The sequence below is a fragment of the Corvus hawaiiensis genome, chromosome 13, assembly GCF_020740725.1.
Source record: "Corvus hawaiiensis isolate bCorHaw1 chromosome 13, bCorHaw1.pri.cur, whole genome shotgun sequence".
NCBI classification, from domain to species: domain Eukaryota; kingdom Metazoa; phylum Chordata; class Aves; order Passeriformes; family Corvidae; genus Corvus; species Corvus hawaiiensis.
Genome location: NC_063225.1, coordinates 19,219,338 through 19,239,223, shown reverse-complemented (window position 1 = coordinate 19,239,223; position 19,886 = coordinate 19,219,338). Strand labels below are relative to the sequence as shown.

Genomic DNA, 19,886 nt, shown 5'->3' with positions numbered 1-19,886 from the left:
GTTCAGACAGTCCTGTGAAGCACCTGGAGCCACAGCCCACCCAGTGCAGCCCTGTCAGCTGGCCAGGGATTCCCACCTGCAGCAGAGTGTGTGCCTTCCCCCCTCACCTCTAACTGAGGCCTGAAACATGGGACACACACATGGCCAGCCCGTGTTTGGAGTCTGCCTAGCCTGTCCACTGCAAATTACACAGATAAGGCAACAGTTCTTCCCACTGCACCTGGAAAAGGGATAGGAAGTGAGGGCTCTTTTACAAAGGTAATTGATTCATTAGTTATTTCGTATGGAATGCAAAAAGGAACAATGAAGTATGCAAGAGAAGTACTTTTGGAAAATGTTAAAAAGCAATTGATCTGCACAGCATGCAGAATTCCTTCAGAATGAAGCTACTTGCTTATTCATATAAATACATATTAAAATGCATTCAGCTACTGGTAATAAAATAAACCATACATAGAAAGTAAAAATGTCCAATTTATCTTTTTCCCCTTTCAAGAATACCTAACATCACCATCCCTGCCTAGCCCTCATCTCTTTTAAACTCTGCAAGAACAGAGAGGACTGATACTCTAGTCACATGAGGAAATGCAGAGCATCACAAGCTACTGAATAAATTTCAAAGATGATGCAGGAACACCCACCCATAAACTCCCTTTGATTTAGAGGGGAGAACTGTCAGCTTGTGTTCTTCCACTGATAGCATCAGCAAGATAAACTTAAAATCAACTTCTCAGTTGCTAAAGGCTCACAAAGTTCACTCTTCAATAGCAAATTATTCTTACTGTGATTTAAAACTGTGTTAAAACTGTGAGCCTAGAACCAGCTTTTCCTGTGGCACACTAATTTGGTGCTACTGCTAACATATTAAGAAATTCATGTTGTAAAGCAAAGAGGATAGTACTCTGGGATTCAGATTAAAAATTTACTTCAGTATTCCCTCAGGCTTCTGCAACGCACTCTGAACCAGGGCCCTAAAGACACATGGTAAAACTACAGCCCTAGCAGAACATGAGCAAGTGAGAGGCACTGAGCAATAAGAACAACAGTATCTTAGAGGCAGATAAAATATGCACCATGGTGCAAACAGAAGTGTTAATGCTCTGATGCTGATTCAGCTGTTTGAATGCCACTTCAGGCGCCTTCATAGGACAAGACCGTGGCTTTCTCAACCCCAGTTTTTCCTTCATGGAGAAGAAGAAGAATGAAGAGAGAAAAAAAAAAGTAAAAACAAGAAAAAGAAAAAAAGAAAGAATTTCCCTGCCTTTGGAAAGTTTTGGTCATAAATTTAAAGGAACTGTAGTGATAAGACACCATGATAAGGGAAAGCAAACTGATGAATCTCGCAAAAAACGGGTCCCTGCCTGGGAGCTAGCCTTCCTGAAGTGGCCCCAAGAATCCCAAAGGTTCTGCCCCAGCAAGCTCCTGCTGTCACGGACAACACAGCCAGAAAGCACACGACAGGGACTGGCAAAGAGAGGGACCTGCCCTCAGTTTCTCCAGCAATCCCACAAGTAAACTTTGCAGTAGTTGTTCTACCCAATCAGTAGAATCAATTATCAAATCATAGCAAGATGGGAAGGAATAAATAGCATACAAAAATCTCTCACATATTTTCAATTAAAAGTCATGCATGTTAATTCCTAGGCTGCTCTTTTAATATACAGCCATAGTAGTTCATTTGCAGTTAGGGGGATGATAGAGAGAAGTTATTCCCATTTAAAATGCCTGGCAGTAACTTCAAATCAGACCTCAGTGGCTTTTGCCAGTGTATTAAATAATTACAACAAACATCTATTAAAGGAGATACAATAATTTTCTGTGAACACTTCTATCACACGTGAAAGTGTCTGCTGGAGAAATGTACAATGGAAGCTTATGCAACAAACTCTGCTACCCTAGAGTTCAGCACAGGGAATATATAAAACACACGTTTGACTATTTAGTATCTATTTTCTTTAAAACAGAAGATCATAAAGAGAACAGCAAACCCCAACAACACTGTCCCACAAAAAAAAAATCTTGGTTCTCTATCCTTCAGTATTCTGTGGCACCACAGAGGCAGAAAAGCTTTGGCCACTGTGTGACCCAACGTAGCAGTCATCCTGCCACCCTCCTCAGCTCTATTTTAGCAGTATCTTATTTAGTACTTCAAGTCCCATGACCCATATCCAATAAGGAGGTTCTGTCTAATACACTGAGCAGATAAAAGGATGCTTTTCAAGCAAACGTTATGCAAGGGATCCATACTGCAGTGCAAGCCCCAGAACAGTAAACAAATGTCAAGATATAAATAAAACACATTTTTGCTCTTCAACCTATAACACATAGCAGTCACCTGCTTGTAACAGAACTGCATCTGTTACAGCTGCAAACACAGACTTTTGGCAAGATTTATCAACTCATCTTTATTTAAAAAAACCCCAAAGCACTTTACCGGTCTAGTTATCAAACATTTTTAGGAGGTAGGAAACTCAGAAAACCATGTTCAAAGACAGACAGATGAGAGAAAAGAAGCTACATCTGTATTAGCTTCCAGATTAAAACCATGAAGAGTTGGTGAAACAGCTCAGAAATTTTTCAGAAATATTTTATGTATCACCACTGCAGTAATCCCTACAACCCAATCATTATCTGCTAAACAATCTATCATTCTCAGCCAAAGACTCCCCAGCACCTTCAATAGAATTTAAATAAGCTAATGAGTACATATTTCCTAACTAAACACAAAGCCCAAGACCACATAGGAAACTGATGCCAAAATCTAAATTAGTACTCAAGTTTCTGACTTTCAGTTGAGCATTCTGTTGGTAAAAATCCTGCCACCTTCCAAAAGAAAGAAAAGCCTCCAGTATTGTAAGCGTAGGTTGTTTTTTTACATACGCAAATATTTTAAAAAATAAAAATTAATTGTTTTTTGAAATCTTATTTGAAATAGAAATACAAAAATCAAAATCAATACAAATCTTCCAATAAACCAAGAATACCTACAAGGAACTAAGATGATACTGGCATCAGGTGAGAGATTTACTGTACTTGTCACTGTAAAAACAAGCACTAGAAACAAGATAACCTGCTGCAAAGACCAATATGGGATTTAAAGGGGCAGTATCTTGTGAACCTTCATTCCCTCATCTTCATAGCTCCAAAACACTGGTCCTTAATAAAACCTATTCTCCTGTATAGTTCTTCTCACTCTCAACATATTCTTTTAAAATATGATGTTGACAATTGACAGGTTATGAACTGTAAAGCTCACAACACTTGAACAGTGGAGGGTAAAAAGCTTTCAGATGGTCCCGTGCATCTGTTCCCAGTGAGAGCTGACAAAAGGAGTCCACTGCGGGCCAAGATGGGAGAGACACCAAAAGAATAATCAGAATCCTATGCTTTTTAAGGTCCTAGAAATGAACAGTCTTTCAGACAAGAAAGCTGGCCCATACTTTAGTTATTCACATGCTACTTAGAGACACATTAGGTGATTTAGAAGGTGGTTTTTAAAGTGACATAACACCTGCTCCAAAGTACTTAATCTAATTTGAGGCATTGTTTGCAGTAATAAGATCACACAGTTTTGAACAAGCACAGATTAAATACCTTATCAACATAGGTTGGTTTAATGGACCTACCACACTGATGCTGAACAGAGGATCTTTCAGGAGAAATTGCAGGATAGACAGCATGAAAAATGGGGAATGCTTCAGGATAGGAAAATTCTGTCTTGAATCAAAGATTCAACAAGGTTTTGACAAGATAGTCCATTAACAAGTAATTTCAAGAGCTGGTAATACTGGACACGCTCTTCTACTGAGTACAAAACAGAGAGGTGTCCAAACCAAGTGTCATGAGCTTCAGAGAATAACACTACTCAGAAGCTGTGTCCAGCAGCATCCAAAGGCTAAAAACCCAACACACAGAGGCAGGCCAAACCACTCAGTGCACCCTCAGCCAAGAGCAGAACTCTTCCAGAATGCAATGGGACCAAGGCAACCAGTGAGATTAGATCAGTTCAGGCAGCCCCACACTTTAAATACATTTCACCACTGCCCTGCCCACTGCTGCTGGAGGGCAGAACTATTTTCTCCTGCTTTTAACAAGAACATGCCCCATTTCAAAAGTCCCAAGGAATAGCTGTATTCTAGTGTGCTATGTAACTGTAGCATTGCATCACATTTCACTCATACAAGGAGTCAATTTGCCATTAAATTACTATGCCCTTTTATTACTAAATTATTACCCTTTGTTCTGGTAAAAAAATATATGGTGAACCATAAAAACTAAACACACACACACATTTTTCCCATCTCTGCTTTCAGAGGCCATGGCTAAGTGAAAGAAAAGATCACTTTACTGTGTCCAGGCCAATAGTTTTCCTCTCTGGATTAGCACTCAGGATTACCACAGCTCATGCTGGACTCTGGGAGAAGTTGCCAGGCCGCCCAGTTTAAAGCTAACTCAGGTACAGCTGTACAAATTGCAGCCTACAATGCAGCACCAAATTAACTATTTAACTTAAACACAAATCCATTTCCCCTACTTACTGAAAAACAGCAGCTGACAAACTATGGATCTGGCATTCTCTCACATGCAATAAGATTTGCTGCAAGTATCTAAAAATACACTTCCTGGCTGACAGCCCAAGGAACCAATCAATGAAAGTTCAAGAGGTGCGTTTCACAGTCCAGATGTTCTCAAACTCTGCTCCATCAACAACTTACAGAAATGGCTGGTCACATTATGCTGACTTTTCTCCCCTTTGCTGTACCAGTTTGTGTCCAGAAGATGAAAAGCACATTTACAATTCTTAAAATATTTCTCCTTAAAAATCTCCTTTTGCTAGTTAGCATAAAAATATCACAGCTAATCAATGGGATGAGAGGCTACCCCAGAGACAACTTGGTGGAAAGTACGAATCAAACTTGAAGCTCTGCAGCAGAACAAAGCTAATAAGAGCCCAGACGGCAGAAAAATTACAGGATCCATATGTACATACACACAGAGATAATGACAAAAAGTCCACCTGCAGAAATGCTTTTCCTAACCCCACCTACTCACTTTGTCAGCGGATACAGTGTCGAAATTTGTGAAAATTGGGGAAAGAGAGCTTACCTGCTTATTTAAGGAAAAAACTTAGTCAGATTTTCTAGGCAAATGAATTGCAATAGTGAACAGTGTTATTAGATCTTACGTCATTAAAAAACCCATGCCTGAATGATTTCCTCCAACACTCCAGCTGTATAATATATAATTTGTAACAATCAGTTATAAATGATTATAAAAATGCAAAACTGTATCTCAGAGAAAAGATGAAAACTAATTTAAACATGCACTTATCCATGCACCAAAACAGACACAAAAACATCAAAACTGACAAAAATCTAAGCTTAAAAACACTGCCATACACCTTGCACAGGGGATACACAAACTCTAGCTATGGACATACAAATGTTGTCCTCCTTCCTTTCATGTGGATGTTTAATTTAACAATCAGCAACTTGAACACCTTGACACCACACACCATGACAGGCAGGAAGGGAAGCAGCTCAGACCAGCATGTAGATCCAGTAGCTGCTGCTGCTACATATACGTCTGTCCTTGCTCGAATCACAAGAACCCTCATAGTTAGTCCTTAAGAGGGAAAAACGAAGGGAATGTTTAGCTTGGTACAAGGAAAATCATTAGAAATTACATACCGCGCAGCTTCATTGCCCTTAGCAGAGAACTGAAAAACAGGTCATGTATGGCACCTTTTATATATAATTTTTTGTTTTGATCTTGGCTTGCAAGTCCTTTGTTTCTCCTTTCCTTGCAAAGGCACACACTTCTCTTTGGAGCACAAATCTGTAAGCATACCCAGAGCAGCCTCTGAGGCTCTTCTGCTGCATTTTCCAGGGAGCAGCCCTAATTTTGCCAAGTCAGAAGAATCACCAATCCATCATTTTTGCTACATGTTATAAAGCAGAGGACTAAAGCAAAATTCTAATACTCAGTGCTTTTCCATGAAAAAAGTGCTCTGCAACTTCAGTCTGCTCCATCTTTCCTTCCCTGAATAGAACTTTTGCCCTTGGTTTTATGTCTCTGCTTCAGTCACAGGGCTGCCTGATGATAGCAGAACATGCATTACATTCTGTGTTTTTTTCATTCCTAAATAATCCAGACAAACTCCCTGCTTTTATTAAAACACTGGTATGCACTACAATTTGTCCTTGAACACCAACAATTCCAACATTTGCCCGCTATGTCATTTAATTTTCAAGTAACCATTTTTAATGTAAGCCGCAGCATTCTATCCAGGTACACAATTTCTGGTGTGAACAAGAATTTGTTTTCACCTGGAGATGCATGTCTCTGCAGCACAGGTCAACAGCTTCATGCACTACACAAACCTTTCAGCCAATATTCTGCTAGCAGATTCCTTTACAGACAGGCTTCTAAATCAGCCGAACTCAAAACTATTGCTGTGGCTAAATATGGGGCTAGGGTGAGAAGTGGAGAAGTGATTTCTTTAGCTCACCATCAGTCTTGTTGTCTGAGGGGTTACTAAGATCGTGGATGCTGCTGCCTTGGTCTCTGTTTTTCACATGTCTTTTGGCAGATATATAGAGCAAGACAGATTCCTTTATGTATGATAAATGCTACAATCACTGCCATCTCCTTAGGGAAGGCAGAGTGCTGATCACAGCTCAAACGGGCATTCAGCTCATACGGAAAATACAACTTGTCTACTGCAAGGCAGGCTGATCTTCTGCAGGCTAAACAGTCACAGATAGAGAACATGTGTTTTGATTAGCTGACTATGCTGCACTTGATACAAAAAAACATTACTTTGAGTGGGTTTGATCACTTTTGTTGTCCTTTAAGGGAATAATTTTATCACCTTACTGCTTTTCTTTTAAACTCCATCTTGGGAAAAAGAAAGTAAGATAAAATCCAGATGAAAAAGGTCTGTTCATCATCACCTGCTCCCCAGCCTGTACAAAACAGAGTACTGTAGCACTGGGGATTCTACCAGGCTGACAGTTACCTCCAAGCCTAAGCTTACAAAAATGAATGCCCAGAGGAACCTGCAAAGTTACTTGAGCTCATATTCTGACATACTTGTAAAAATTATCAGCTATTGACACTGCAGTCAATAATTTTGTATTCCACCTTGGCATCCTTAAGGATTAAAAAGCCTAAGTAAATATTCATAAGGCAGAAATACTTTCTCTCCTCTAGATAAGCAAAATAAGGTGTGGTGTGTGACAGAGAAAGACATTCCATTTCTCTCATAAATCCTATTTGCCTGTCTTAATCATACACTTGCTCTCCTTCACTATTTATTTTCTTCCCTTTCTGCCCACAAGCAGTTTGGGAAGCTTCTAAACTGTTTCATTCTTCAGGGCATTTTCTGTTTGGTTTTTAATACAGTCTATATGGTCCCAAGCATTGCTGCAAACACCCATAAAAAATTAAATTCAATAAACAAAATCTCTTCGACACCTTCAGAACTGCAGGTATGATAGTCAGTGAGACATGTACAGCAGAAGAGGCAGTCTGCCATCCTAAAAGCTTCTACTGAACTCTGTTCTATTTAGTACTTACATCAACGGGATAACAGATGATTTAAAATACAAATATTCTATGTCATATACTTCAAACCTAGGCTCTGAATGCAAACAGTGCCATTATCTGCTTAACAAAGACCAATTATTCACGGAATAATCAAGCTACTGTGCAAGTTCTGAGTGCCTGTAATACGTTATTTGATAATACGGTGTCTTCTGACCTAGACAGAGCTGCCTACAGTATATAATTAAAGGTTTCAGATACATTTTGCTTTTCTCCTGCCAAATGTTGTTCATGCAGTGTGCTTTACATACTCAGTGAAACTAAGAGAAAAAGTCTTTTTCAGACTGAACTGCTTTGCTAAATCCTTTAAACACAACCAGTAAAAGCCCCAAGATCAGATGTCCATCTAGGGAAGGAAAGTACCACCGCTATCAGTTTTTCTTCTAATATCGAATCCTCCATTTTATAATTTAATGTTTTGAACACTGGCCTTCCCTTTTTTCTATCTTCGTTCTAGGAAAGAACACTTGGCATTGCCTTATGATAGCATTATAACCAAGATAAACATTTAATTTCATTAGACATTACCAGGAGAGAAAGCTCCTGCCCCACACAGCCACCAACAAAAAGGGAGTACGTTTAAAAGCAATTTTTAAAGCTTGTGAAATACACAGGCACTAGGGCATAAAGTCCTCCCTCTCTTAACAAAATGAACTGTGCAAGCCTGTATTTCCCAGTCAATTTGTCCCACGTACCTTAATCCTTATTTGGAGGCATGAAGCAGAAGAAAGCTTGCTGACTTCAGGTGTTCACTCAGTCCATAAAATCTCTCCATCAAGGCAGCCCATGAAAGCACCAGTTAACAGTGTTCTTGGATGAGGCTGTGGAACACTTCTCACTAGAGATACACTTCTTCATTTAACCCAGCAAACATCAATCAGATACCAGCTGCTGCCAGTCACCTGGGCACTCCGAGACCTGGCTGCATTTCCAAATGCGTCAAACAAATAACCAATTAGTCTTTGTTTGCTAGTTCACTGTACCCAGTGCTTTCAGATTCAGACCTTGGCAGGCTACCAGCTACTTGGACTGCAGTCCCTTCCCTTCCCCCCTAAAAGGGAAATCATCTTCTACTGGAAGAAGTTCTTCAAAAGCAACAAGCCTATCTTTGCTTCAGAATGAAGCGGTGCAGTCAGACTAGGTAAAACATCCAACTGCTAATGCAAAAAAGACCAAGTTTCTTTCCATCGCTCCCAAATTTCAAAAAGCATAAGGGAGACACGGGAGCTGCTGACAAGCATTTTTAATCAAAAGAGAATGTAATTAAAAAATAAACCAAATATCACCCTTACAACTGGACAGTCCGTAGCTGAGATTCAAAGGGTTGTAACAGTCCCTGAGCTCCTATTCCTTGGGCTGTTGAGGGAATCCTTTGCCTGGCACTCCAGGCCTTCCCAGCATTTTAAAGTATACCTTCATTTACACATCAAAACTCCCACCTTCTGGCAGGATATGAAGCCTGGGTACCAGCCTAAAAGCAGCTTCTTCAAGACAACTGTTATAGTCTCTTGCTTAGCTAGAACCATGGTTTTTTACCTGCACAACAGTTACTTCTTTTTCTACAGCAGAATAATAGATGCAGGAAGATGGCCAGTATCATTAAACTAAAAACCTTTAGAATCTTTAACTAAACATAATCTTTTTCAAATGTTAGTCTCAGGAGTCACTACGGTGACTATGCCGACTTCTAAAACCATAGAGAAACTGCCTTACCAGTTTCTTCTATCTCCTGAGAAGCAAACTACTAAAGGAATTCTTCCTCATTTCCACATTAAAAAACAATAGCAGGGAAACAAGTGTGGTGAAGATGTCCACAAATCCTACTCAGCATGTCACATTTAGATCCATCACAGATTTACCCTACAACAAACCCCTGAATAAAATATACTTCAGAAAATTTCAATACAAGACATATGACACCATGCATTTAAAAACCCCAACTACTACTCAGGAAGTATGCTCCGATGTTCTGAGCTAAAGAACTGGGGCTGAAAGAAAAGCTTTGAATTTTTCTGTGCCACCCCTCCTTTTTTACTTCTTCTTTTGAACTGGAAAAAAATTCCACAGAGCACAAGTCATTCAACAAAGTAGTGCAAGGTGCAGCTCAGCAGTGATTTAGCAGACCCTGGCATTCAGTTTCAGTACTGCTACAACAGGTATTGGCTATAGATCACCGATAGATAGGCCACAGCTCTCATGAGACTCTAAAACAAGCCACAGAACATTTCCTCCTCCCCAAATCTACTCAGAATTCCCACTGTCAGCCTAGTTTCACAGCTGTGTAGTGAGGGTTGAATTGCCATTGTAAAATACTTGGAAGACATAATAATGCACAGAGTATCTGTTCAAACACAGTTTCTTCGGAGTAAGTCTCAAACTCAGGATTCTTTTTTTAAAACTTAAAATGAACTTCTCATTGCATGTTGCAGTACCGAATAAAAGCTTTTCAGAAAGCTATTTACAGTCCTTTAAATAGGCTCTTGCAGGAAAAAAGGCAAAAAGTCTCAATACTTACAATATTAAAAATCTTGACCACTTTTGTTCAAAACAAAATGAAAACTTTAAAGAATGCAGTGAACAAACTCTAGCCACTCTCCTCCACAAAGACAAAATTCTTCTTTCCAGTCCGCAAGCACTTTCATATTACATATCACAGTGGAATCACTGCAGCAGTACTACATAATAAATATGCATGTAACAATCAAAAATGAGGATGCCTGATCTAAACAGCACGAAAGATGGCTTCAGAAAAATTACTTTCCTCTGACTTATTTTCTATTTCTACAGCCACCTGTTCCAATTTTAAAAAAATACAGACTTTTTCATGTGGCTACATGAAAAACAAGTTCATGACTCAGAAAATGTACAAAAGTTAGCCCTCCAAGGTATAAAATAAATTGAATTTTAAAATACTTCAGCCTGTACTCTTGTCCGCAGGTAAGATATCAGAATATTACAACATAAATATCACCTAATTGTTTTTTTCAGTGGTACTCCTTTAGATAACTAGAAGAAAGCTAGGTTATTACTATTTCAATGTTTGCAATGTGAAATGTGATAACATAAATGTACACACGCTCATGGTGCCAAAGACATTGACTTCTCTTTGCCAGTGTTGATCCTTGATATGCAAGTAAACAAGAAATACCTGGGTATACCCAAAATGCACAGGACCTGAATTAACATCTGCTATGCATTTCAAGAGACTATGTGACAAGCTTGTGCTAGGATGCAAAAATGTCAATGGAATTTTTCATGACATACATACAGTATTATCTACATAACTAAGGTTTTCCTAAGCATCTGTCACCATTCACTATATTCTCATTAAAATGTATTTAGACTGCAAATCCTCTGGGACAGGACTTGTCTTTTATCCATACTTGAAGAGTCTACTTCTCACAATGAGAATCCCAGCCCTATTTGCTTTAAATACTAGCATAGCACAAGTTGGGGATTTTTATGTAGAAGATTGAAAATATTCAGAAAGAGCCCTTTGTGTTCATTCTGTGCTTAACTCACATTTACAGCTCAGTATAAACACTTCAGCTGTCATTCTAGTAACAGTTTTACCTACCTAAGAAATTCAAGATGGGGCCAAATTTGCCTGCATAATGATTTCAAAGTAAGTGGCAACCAGATGGACAGCACACTGCCATATGCTCCCCTTTGCTCAGAGGTGGAAGAGTGAGCAAATGTGAACCACAAAAAAAGAACAGAGAGTAGGGAGAAAAATATCTCTGCAGTATGCCCATTAATTCATGTACACACCCTTTCCTACCAGAAGCATGCACAAACTTCCCTGCTCCTCCTACCTCAGGATCTACATTCAGGGGAGCAGTGATTAGGGCAGCTCAGAACAGCTGCTGTCTCCAGCACAATCCCTGCTGGGCAGGTGCATCTCTCTGCTCCAGCCAGCAGTGGTGCATTCCTGAGAGGAGCCAGTGTACAAGCACAGGGAAGAGAACCAACATCAGCGTGGCCCTGAGAAAGTGAGGGAACAAGGACATCCCTCCACGGGGCAGCCTCTCTGGAAGCTGCACTCTTTCCCATGAAGCACCAAGAGCCCAGATGCTCAGAAGTTGTGCCCACTCTGCAGCCTCCTCTCAAATTTTTTTGCCCAGAGGTAACACGTGTCAAAAACTTTTAAGTAAACTTTGATGCTCCCCATGTCTTGTACTGCTCTTTAGTTGGAGCAGACAATCTGGCCATATTATAATGTCTCCAAGGAGTACCTACCCTTTTGAGCTAGTCCTAAAAATAACACCTTTCCAAGTAAAACATATCTATTTAATTACACTACTGCTCCTGCTCTGAAAGTCCTTCTTCTTAAGACTGAACAGGAAAAAAAAAAAAAAAAAAAGCATTTGGATTTCTGGAGGTGGCAGTTGCTGGCAACAGAAGAAAAACAGCAAGTATGTACAAGAAAAACCTTTCAGATTGGCTTTTTTAATATACACTTGTGCAATTAACATGTGAACCTTGATCCATATCTCACTTTCCTGTTAAAAAGTTGCTTTCAAAGCTGTCTACTTTTATCATGCCAGATAAAAATGCAATTATTTACTATATGTGGGTTGTAAAATCCAGGCAGCTATTATATACAGAGAAAAATTATGGACTGCTTGCTGAGACACACCACATGCCTCATGTTTACATCCTGTATGCTTGCTAACTTTAATTATTACAGACAGGAGCTCTTCAGTTCACTTAAAGAAGAGCTGTCTTTACATTTGTACCATCAGCTAAATTGACTGGTAGTCCAAATGGCTGTTTTTCTGTAAGAAATTATTTGATAAACTTGAACAAAAGCATTGAAGGAAAAATTACAAAATAATTCAACAGCAAAAGTCTTACTAACTTCAATAAAACTTGTATTTTGCTATTTTTATACATGAATTTTCATTTTCTATTCGTGGAAAAAAGCTGGTAGGCACACTTAAATATCAGACACATAACACTTTCCACTACAAAGACTTTCACAACTTTTTTGAGAAGCTCTGACACTTGCCTCGTCTGCAGGCACCCTTTGAAGTTCGCTGGAACGGCAGAGATGCTCTTCGTCTCATGGCAATCCATTCAAGTTAAACTGAACTCTTTTCCTATGCCTGCTTGCTTTTTTTAATCAAGTGTTTGGTGGCCTCTCAAAAACCAATCCAAATGGACATGAACTCCCTGTACACAAAGGCTGGGCACCTCGTAGCTCTGACAGACCAAAGGCAGTGTGCTGTAAGCACTAGCAGACTGCTGAAGCTAGAAAGCAGAGGCAGAACAGAGAGCAAAAAGGAGGATGAAACAGGTCAGACTTCACCTGTTGTTTCCCTACACAAAGCACAGAACCCACAGGTCATTCCTCTGCTCATCAAGTAACAACCTTAACAAGTAAGGCAATTACCTGAATTAGAAATCACCACTAAAGGCTCAAATCCCATTCAGGGATTTTTTTTTAAGGTCAACAAGAGAAGTTTATATCTCCATGTAGTGTAATTTTACAAAAAAAAAACCCAAACCAACCAAGCAACCAAACAGGCTAAGCCTCCCAATACCAAGAGGTTCCATGTTGGAAACCAATTTGCAAGATTATTTGGGCTGAAAGTAAAGCTCTTGAAAATTAGGAAGCACCACGTTTAAAACAGCGCATTACCTTAGCTCCATTTGCATGAATCGTCCTGTCAACTATTAAGATCACATACTACTTTTCCTGCAAATCATCACCTCATTCAGTGAGCAGGGTGGCTCACAACACTGAACTGTATCTGCACAACCCTAAATCAGGTATTTGCTGACTTACAGGTCTAACTCTGCAACCAATGTATTTAAAGATACATTTTCAAATGTCATTTCATCTGTAATGCTCTAAGCACACACGATGCTTTACAGATGCAAGATATAATAATTGCCACAAAGAAATTTTAGTTGAAACACTTCAAAGCAACACTGAACCCTAGACATGATAAAATGCAAGTGAGACAGAGGAATAAAGCAAGAAATAAGCCAATGTTGCATTTTATAATGCTTAGTTGATGACACAAGTACCATTAGAAAACCTCTATTGCTACCTGAATTTACAAGAAGGCCTGATCTCACTCTATTCATGCAAACCCAGTGATTTCAATGAGATTACATGGAGATAACAGACCTCACTGGGACCTTATAACTAAATTAAGAATTAAACCCTAATACGTGAACTTGTTACACCAAATCCTAAGCCCAGCAAATCGGTGGGCTGAAATATGACACAGACTGACGTGTAACCCTGCTGCTGCCCACAAGAGACCAGCTAAGAATTCAGAGGAAAAAAAGGTTTCAATTCACCTTGGACAGAAACCTCTAGAGCCAAAGAATGATCAACAGCAAGGTTCTACCCCAGAGTGATAAGAAGCCAACTTTTTACTATTTTTTTTACTATTTTTCTCTTTTAGATGGCATTTCACCAAGTATGCTCATATCCACCTACACTACAAAAATACTCCCAAAAAGTTCAGAAATTTTTTCCAAGTAAAAAAATCCCAAACTTCTCATTTTCCAACACCCCTGATTCCAGACTTACCCCTCGTATTACTGAACCTAACAAGAGTGTGGCAAACACCTTTCAGCAGCACACCATATCACTCTAGAACCAGCAAGGAGAAGAAAAGGAGGAATCAAATCTCAGTCTTCCTGTCATATACCAACTGGCAATATAGATTCTTCAAATAGCACTTATTGGACACTCACGATGTTAATACATGGGGCAGCTCAGTGTCCCATGTCAATATTGATTCTGCAGTGCTCATAAAGTATTTTTTCTGTTAGTTAATCCCATTGTCCAGGAAGCAGTTTAGCTGAGCGCCACTATAACTGAAGTAACACCCCATTTGTTGCTCCGATAAAATATGCAGTTTTGTCCTGCATAACACAATTCTATTAATTCTTGTGCTATTGCCAGATAATGCAATTAATTTAAACGAATACTGATGATATAGGTAAATTTTAGTCATGTCAGGATCTCGTAGGGCAATGCAGTTTCTCCTCCTAATTTGGACCTAATCACGTGTAATAACACTGAAACCATGCGCTTCATCATGCTGGAGATTTTGCTAGTTCTGTCCCTCCATGCTAAAAGTAATCTGTGACGCAATATTACTGCAGCGTCAGACTCCGCAGTGTAGAGACCATCAGAGACAAACAGCAAGCTGCCAGGTAGCCAGGTTTTGGGGAGTCACCACTGAACCCAGCACAACACTGGGGGCCAGGAGAGGGAAAGTGTAATGAGCTGTAAGCATCTCGTACAGGGCACCTTCAGAACTGTAATCACGCTTACACGCAACTAACCTTTGGGAACCGGCACAGTGAGAGGGGAGACAGCTACACTGTGTGTTATGTTCTGCATTTATGCTGTCAATCATGATCTGAAAATACTTCAGCTGAGTAGCAGGCTTGCACTGCTGCTCATACTCCAAGCATACATAGCTCACATCTTAATTTTCTTACTGACCTTTTCATAAACCAGTGCGAGTTCAGATCTTTAGCTCACCTACTACTCCAGTTCCGTGGCTGAAATAGCTGATGCATACTCTTGCTTCATGTCCTTGTTGTCCACTGCTTTTATGTCTTTAACATAATTACTACTCACTAACCACATCTAACTTTGTGTGCAACTTCCAGCTCTTTTCACCCTTCAGGCAAAAACCCCACCTTGCACTAAACAATTTTGCGATAAGTAGCATCAAGACAGAGCTGCAAAAATTCCACTTTGTTCAGAAACATAAGAGGAATGAGTATGATGAGTATGCGCATGCATCGCTGCGGGAACGGGCTCCTCGTTCACACAGTCCCTTCACTGACTGTAGGCACACTCTTCCCAGCATTTAAGAACCATAACACGTTTGAAGCAGCACACACTTGTTTCTTATTCCGCATCCTCTGTAAATGAGCAGTATTCCTCCCCTTTTCTGCACAGAGTATTCTGCCTCACAAGACAGACATTGTTCACAACATCAAGACACAAATTTTCCCATACAGGATACTTGCGGCACAATGCTAATCGCAGTATCTCGTTGCAAAGCACCTATGTGCTACTATTGTATGGTCTAATTTATAATTCCCACCTAACGTGACTGTGGTAACAATAACCCTTTTACAAGTGTCCTGCAGGAACTTGCAGCATATTCACAGGAACTACCAAAAAATGATTATCAGTATTGTTTCATCTAATCTAGACTCGGTTAATAATGTTATTAAAGCACATTAAAAGTACATGGGTTGCTTACCCCACTTTGTGCAAAGTCCAGTAATAAGTGTTGCAAAAATAGCAGGATTCCTAACAATGACATCGGAAAGCGGCAGTTCCTGACTGTGTGCCTATCACAGGTGCCCTGTGTTCAGACAAATGAGCCTTCTCTGCTGATTATATTCACAGCTGTAAATACCCCTACACCATTACTCATTTTACTTCTGTTACAGTACAGTCTTCTGCAGCTGTTACAATTGGTGTCAGGTGCATGCTCTAATACAGAGCTTGTAGATCGGTTTGCTCTTAAACCTGCATGTAAGAACCAGGAAATTCTAGAGACACCTTTAGTAGAACCTTTTCCTAACTTCAGTACACTAACAAGCTTAGAAACCATGCATGTCCATGTACTACTATTTTAAAGAAAAGTTACAGTGACATGCTGTTCTGTTATAGCTCATCAATCCCCACAATTTAGATTTCACCTCTACAAATCTAACAGAAAAGGCCTATTAAGTTTATTACATTTTATGGAAGGCAAACCGAAAATTCCCTAGTAAAGGCCACTCTAAATGGATTTCAACTCCAGAAAATAAACTACTACTCTTTTTCTCGTTGGGGCAAGCAATGATGCTGCTCCAGGACAGGGGGTTTCCAAGAAGCACTGCAGCAACTTACAAATATAGAGTACTCTTGGGTGAAGACACTGCTGAGGCACCACCGTTGAGTGGGTTTGCACACACGCAGACAATAAAAGCAACTTTCACGCTCAGGCATTACCGGGGCTGTTTGTATGCGGGATCCTGACACCAAAAGTTGTCCAGCTGGGCCCGTCCGGAGGCGCGCGGGCCCCGCCGACGAGCGGTGCCGGGGGGCTGCGGTGCGTGAGGCGGCCGCCGGCTTCGAGAGCCCCCCGCAGCCCCCTCTCCTACAGGAGTAGCGCCGCTCCAGCTGCGACAGCGCGGCCGCGGCCCCGCACTACAGGCGGCCGCGACCCTCACTCCGCCCCCGGCCCGGCCGCAGCTCGACTGACCCCGCGCGAGGGGGCTCGGGCCCCGCCGCAGGCCGGCCCACGGCAGAGCGCCCTCAGACCCCAGCCCCACCGCCGGCAAGTTGGCGGGAGGCGGCGCCCGCCGCCAAACTTTGTCCGCCGCGGAGGGGCTCCCCCGCCAGCGCGGCCCCCGCCAACGCAGCGCGGGGAGCCCCCCGGGCCGCCCTGCCCGACCCCGGGGGCGGCGGGGCGTGCGGCGGCACCGGGAGGCGGAGGGAGCGGGGTCCCCGCAACGCGCACGGCCACGATGGGGCACAGCACAGACCCGCTCCCTGCGCCGGAGCACGGCACAGTCCCGCCGTTTGGGGACGGCACAGACCCACTGCCCGCGCCGGGGCACGACAAGAGTCCCGCTGCCCGTGCCGGGGCACGGCACAGACCGGGGCTCCCCGCACATACCTGTGCTCCCGGGGCTCCCCAGACGTACCTGCTGCCCGCGGCACCCGCGCCGCCAGCGCCTGGCGCGCGCCCCGCGCGGGACCGGCGGCCGCGCGAGGAGGGACCTGGGGACGGCCCGCGCGCGATCCCGCGCGCGCCCTCCCGCCGTTCCTGCCGGGTCGCCTTGGAAACGCGGGGCCGGCGCGCGGGTCGGTCCGCGGTAGCGGAGGGGGCGCGCGCACGCCCGCCGAGCGTCACGCGGGCGCGGCCGGGCCAATCGCGGCGGCGGGCGGCGCGCTGTAGTACTACGGGCCGGGAGGGGAGCGGCGCCCCCGGCCCCGCCCCCGTCGGGGCAGCGCAGCCGCCGCCGCGACCCCCGCGCCGGGCCGGGCCGCGGGACCCCCGCGCCACCCCCGCGCCGCTGCGGCAGATCGCCACAGAGCGCTGTGCTCACCGTGCTCTGTTCCGTTCCGTAGAGGCCGGGATTACATAACGGCGCCGGAGCGAGCAGCTGCAGGATTACACCATGCGGATTAGGGATTACGTTGATTCAGCAGATTGTCCTGTGCATGTCTGAGAAAGATTACACCAGCAGAGTTAAGAATACCCGTTTGCTGTGGTAAGCCGTGGTTTAAGTAGAACAAATTAACTCAATACAAAATTAAATGCACAAAAAAAAAAAAAAAAAAGGAAGTAAAACACCCCAAGGTTAAGAATGTGCTTTAAATGGACAAAATAACAGAGAGACTGAAATTCTGAAATTCACGTTTTGACAATTATCTCCTGTATGCTGTGGAACAGCTGCTGTTAGCAGCAACCAGCTATTACTGCTGGATGAATTTTAAAAACCAAAATCAGTATTATGAAGACTAGTTACACTTGATTCCTGATGACTGCCACGTAAATATCTAAAACTCTTATGGTATACATTTTTAATAACTCAAAATTATTTCAGTAGCACTGGTCTATTTTATTATGTCACCATGTGCTAAACTGTCTCCTTGTATGTTAGCATGTAATACGGATGTTTTGAGTTCTGATTACTGGATCTGAGATTACTGACATTTGAGAGCTGACATTATGATGGACACTACATCTGCCACTGAGGTATGAATAAAAATTAATCACGCAGAGAGACAAACTTTAAATTGCATTAATTTCAGTTGATTTCTTACAAGAGTTAGGGATGAAACTTGGAAGTGAAAGTGCCACAGAACAAATCAGTAAGCACACAGAAAGAAAGAACAGAAAGAAACAGTGGGGTTTGTTTTCCAAGACTGAGAGTGATTTTTTTAATGCAAGTGTCTTGTAAGATTTATTAATTCCCCTCACATAAGCACACACAAGCTTGAGACTGGAATCTCTATCTCAAAATTACAAATTTGTAGTATGACTACAGTAGTTCCACTTGACAGAAGCCTCAACTTTGTAGCTTTGCCAACATCTGTATGAATATCTCATACAATAGAACTGGGGTTTCAGATGGCAATTTGCAGTTGGTTGCAAGCTACTTTGGAAATTTTGGCAGTGGAAAGTTTTCCCTGAAATTCACTGTAATGTCTCAAATTTCAATTTCAACATCATGACAAGAGTTTTACCCACTGTTTTAGTATATAATTAATCCTAGACATACTTCAGTGGATAAAAATGAAAATGCAAACCTAAATTTTTGCTGTAGGGATTTCTAAGATAAGAGGACTCAGTCATTTGTTTTCATTTCAGAAAATTGAAATGGAAAGAATTTTGAACAACTGTTGTCAAAAACTTATCCTGTCAACCAAAGCACGTTGAGATTTGTGAGCTATTTGTCATCTGCCTTTGCTTCCTGTCTTTTGTTAGATTTTCCTGATACTGTGGCTATCCCATCCTAAAAGAAACTTCCACTGTGTAGATTTGAGTAAATTGTTCTTATACAGACTTGTTATAACATCTCACCTGGAATTCTTCCTTATAGAGATCCTCCTTTGTTTCAGGCAGTTCGATGGATTTTTTCTGGTGCCTGATGATTTTCTGTGCTCAGATCAGTAATGAGCTTCAGACACTGAAGGTATGAGAAGTTACACCTAGGTGAGAAAAAACAGACTCCTTTTAACAAGACTTCAGGACAGTTCCTGGCTCTTGGAAAAAGTAAGAGGTGTAGACTACTGACTGCTTGGCAGATATCAAGGATGTCTCAGAAGGCAATTTATATTTAATCAGCCTACTAAGCAATCTTTGAAATTTTTCCCCTTCATTGTTTTCATGACACAAATATTTGAGCTCACTATTGGGGCAGAATGAGATTTTACCTTTTTTGATTTTTAGAAAGAATGCATAATGCACTAAAATCCCATTCTCGAAGACAGCTGTAAGGTGCAACAATCTAAATGTACAAACAATGTATATTTGAAATAGCCACATGACTGAAACGATCTTCTTTAATTTGGGGAGAGTTTATACAGAGATTAATTTTAAGGATATTTGAATAGAAAGATCTATAAGCCAGAACCCAAATCATTATTCAGTGCTCATTATTCAGTATTAATTTTTATCTGCCAGTGCTCATTAAGACTTACAGGTACTGTGGATACTTAGGCCAGCTAACCAGTAAAAGTATACAAGAGATTCTGATTTAAATAAATGGGGAGTAAAGCACAC

At 41.6% G+C, this 19,886-nt stretch overlaps 1 protein-coding gene across 5 annotated transcripts in view; it reads left to right on the top strand.

The window, feature by feature from the left end:
* NRG4 (neuregulin 4) overlaps positions 1-19,886 on the top strand; it is a 51,159-nt gene that overhangs the window by 7,219 nt on the left and 24,054 nt on the right. Inside the window, exons 1-2 of one of the 5 annotated variants that reach the window (XM_048318003.1) lie at positions 17,784-17,868; positions 19,227-19,296. The exons of 1 other annotated variant lie outside the window; for it this stretch is intronic. The gene's annotated coding sequence lies outside the window, so the exon portion shown is untranslated. Of the gene's footprint in view, positions 1-17,783; positions 17,869-19,222; positions 19,377-19,886 lie in introns of those variants that run through there. 3 more of the 5 variants (XM_048318001.1, XM_048318004.1, XM_048318002.1) reach the window with 3 other exon arrangements.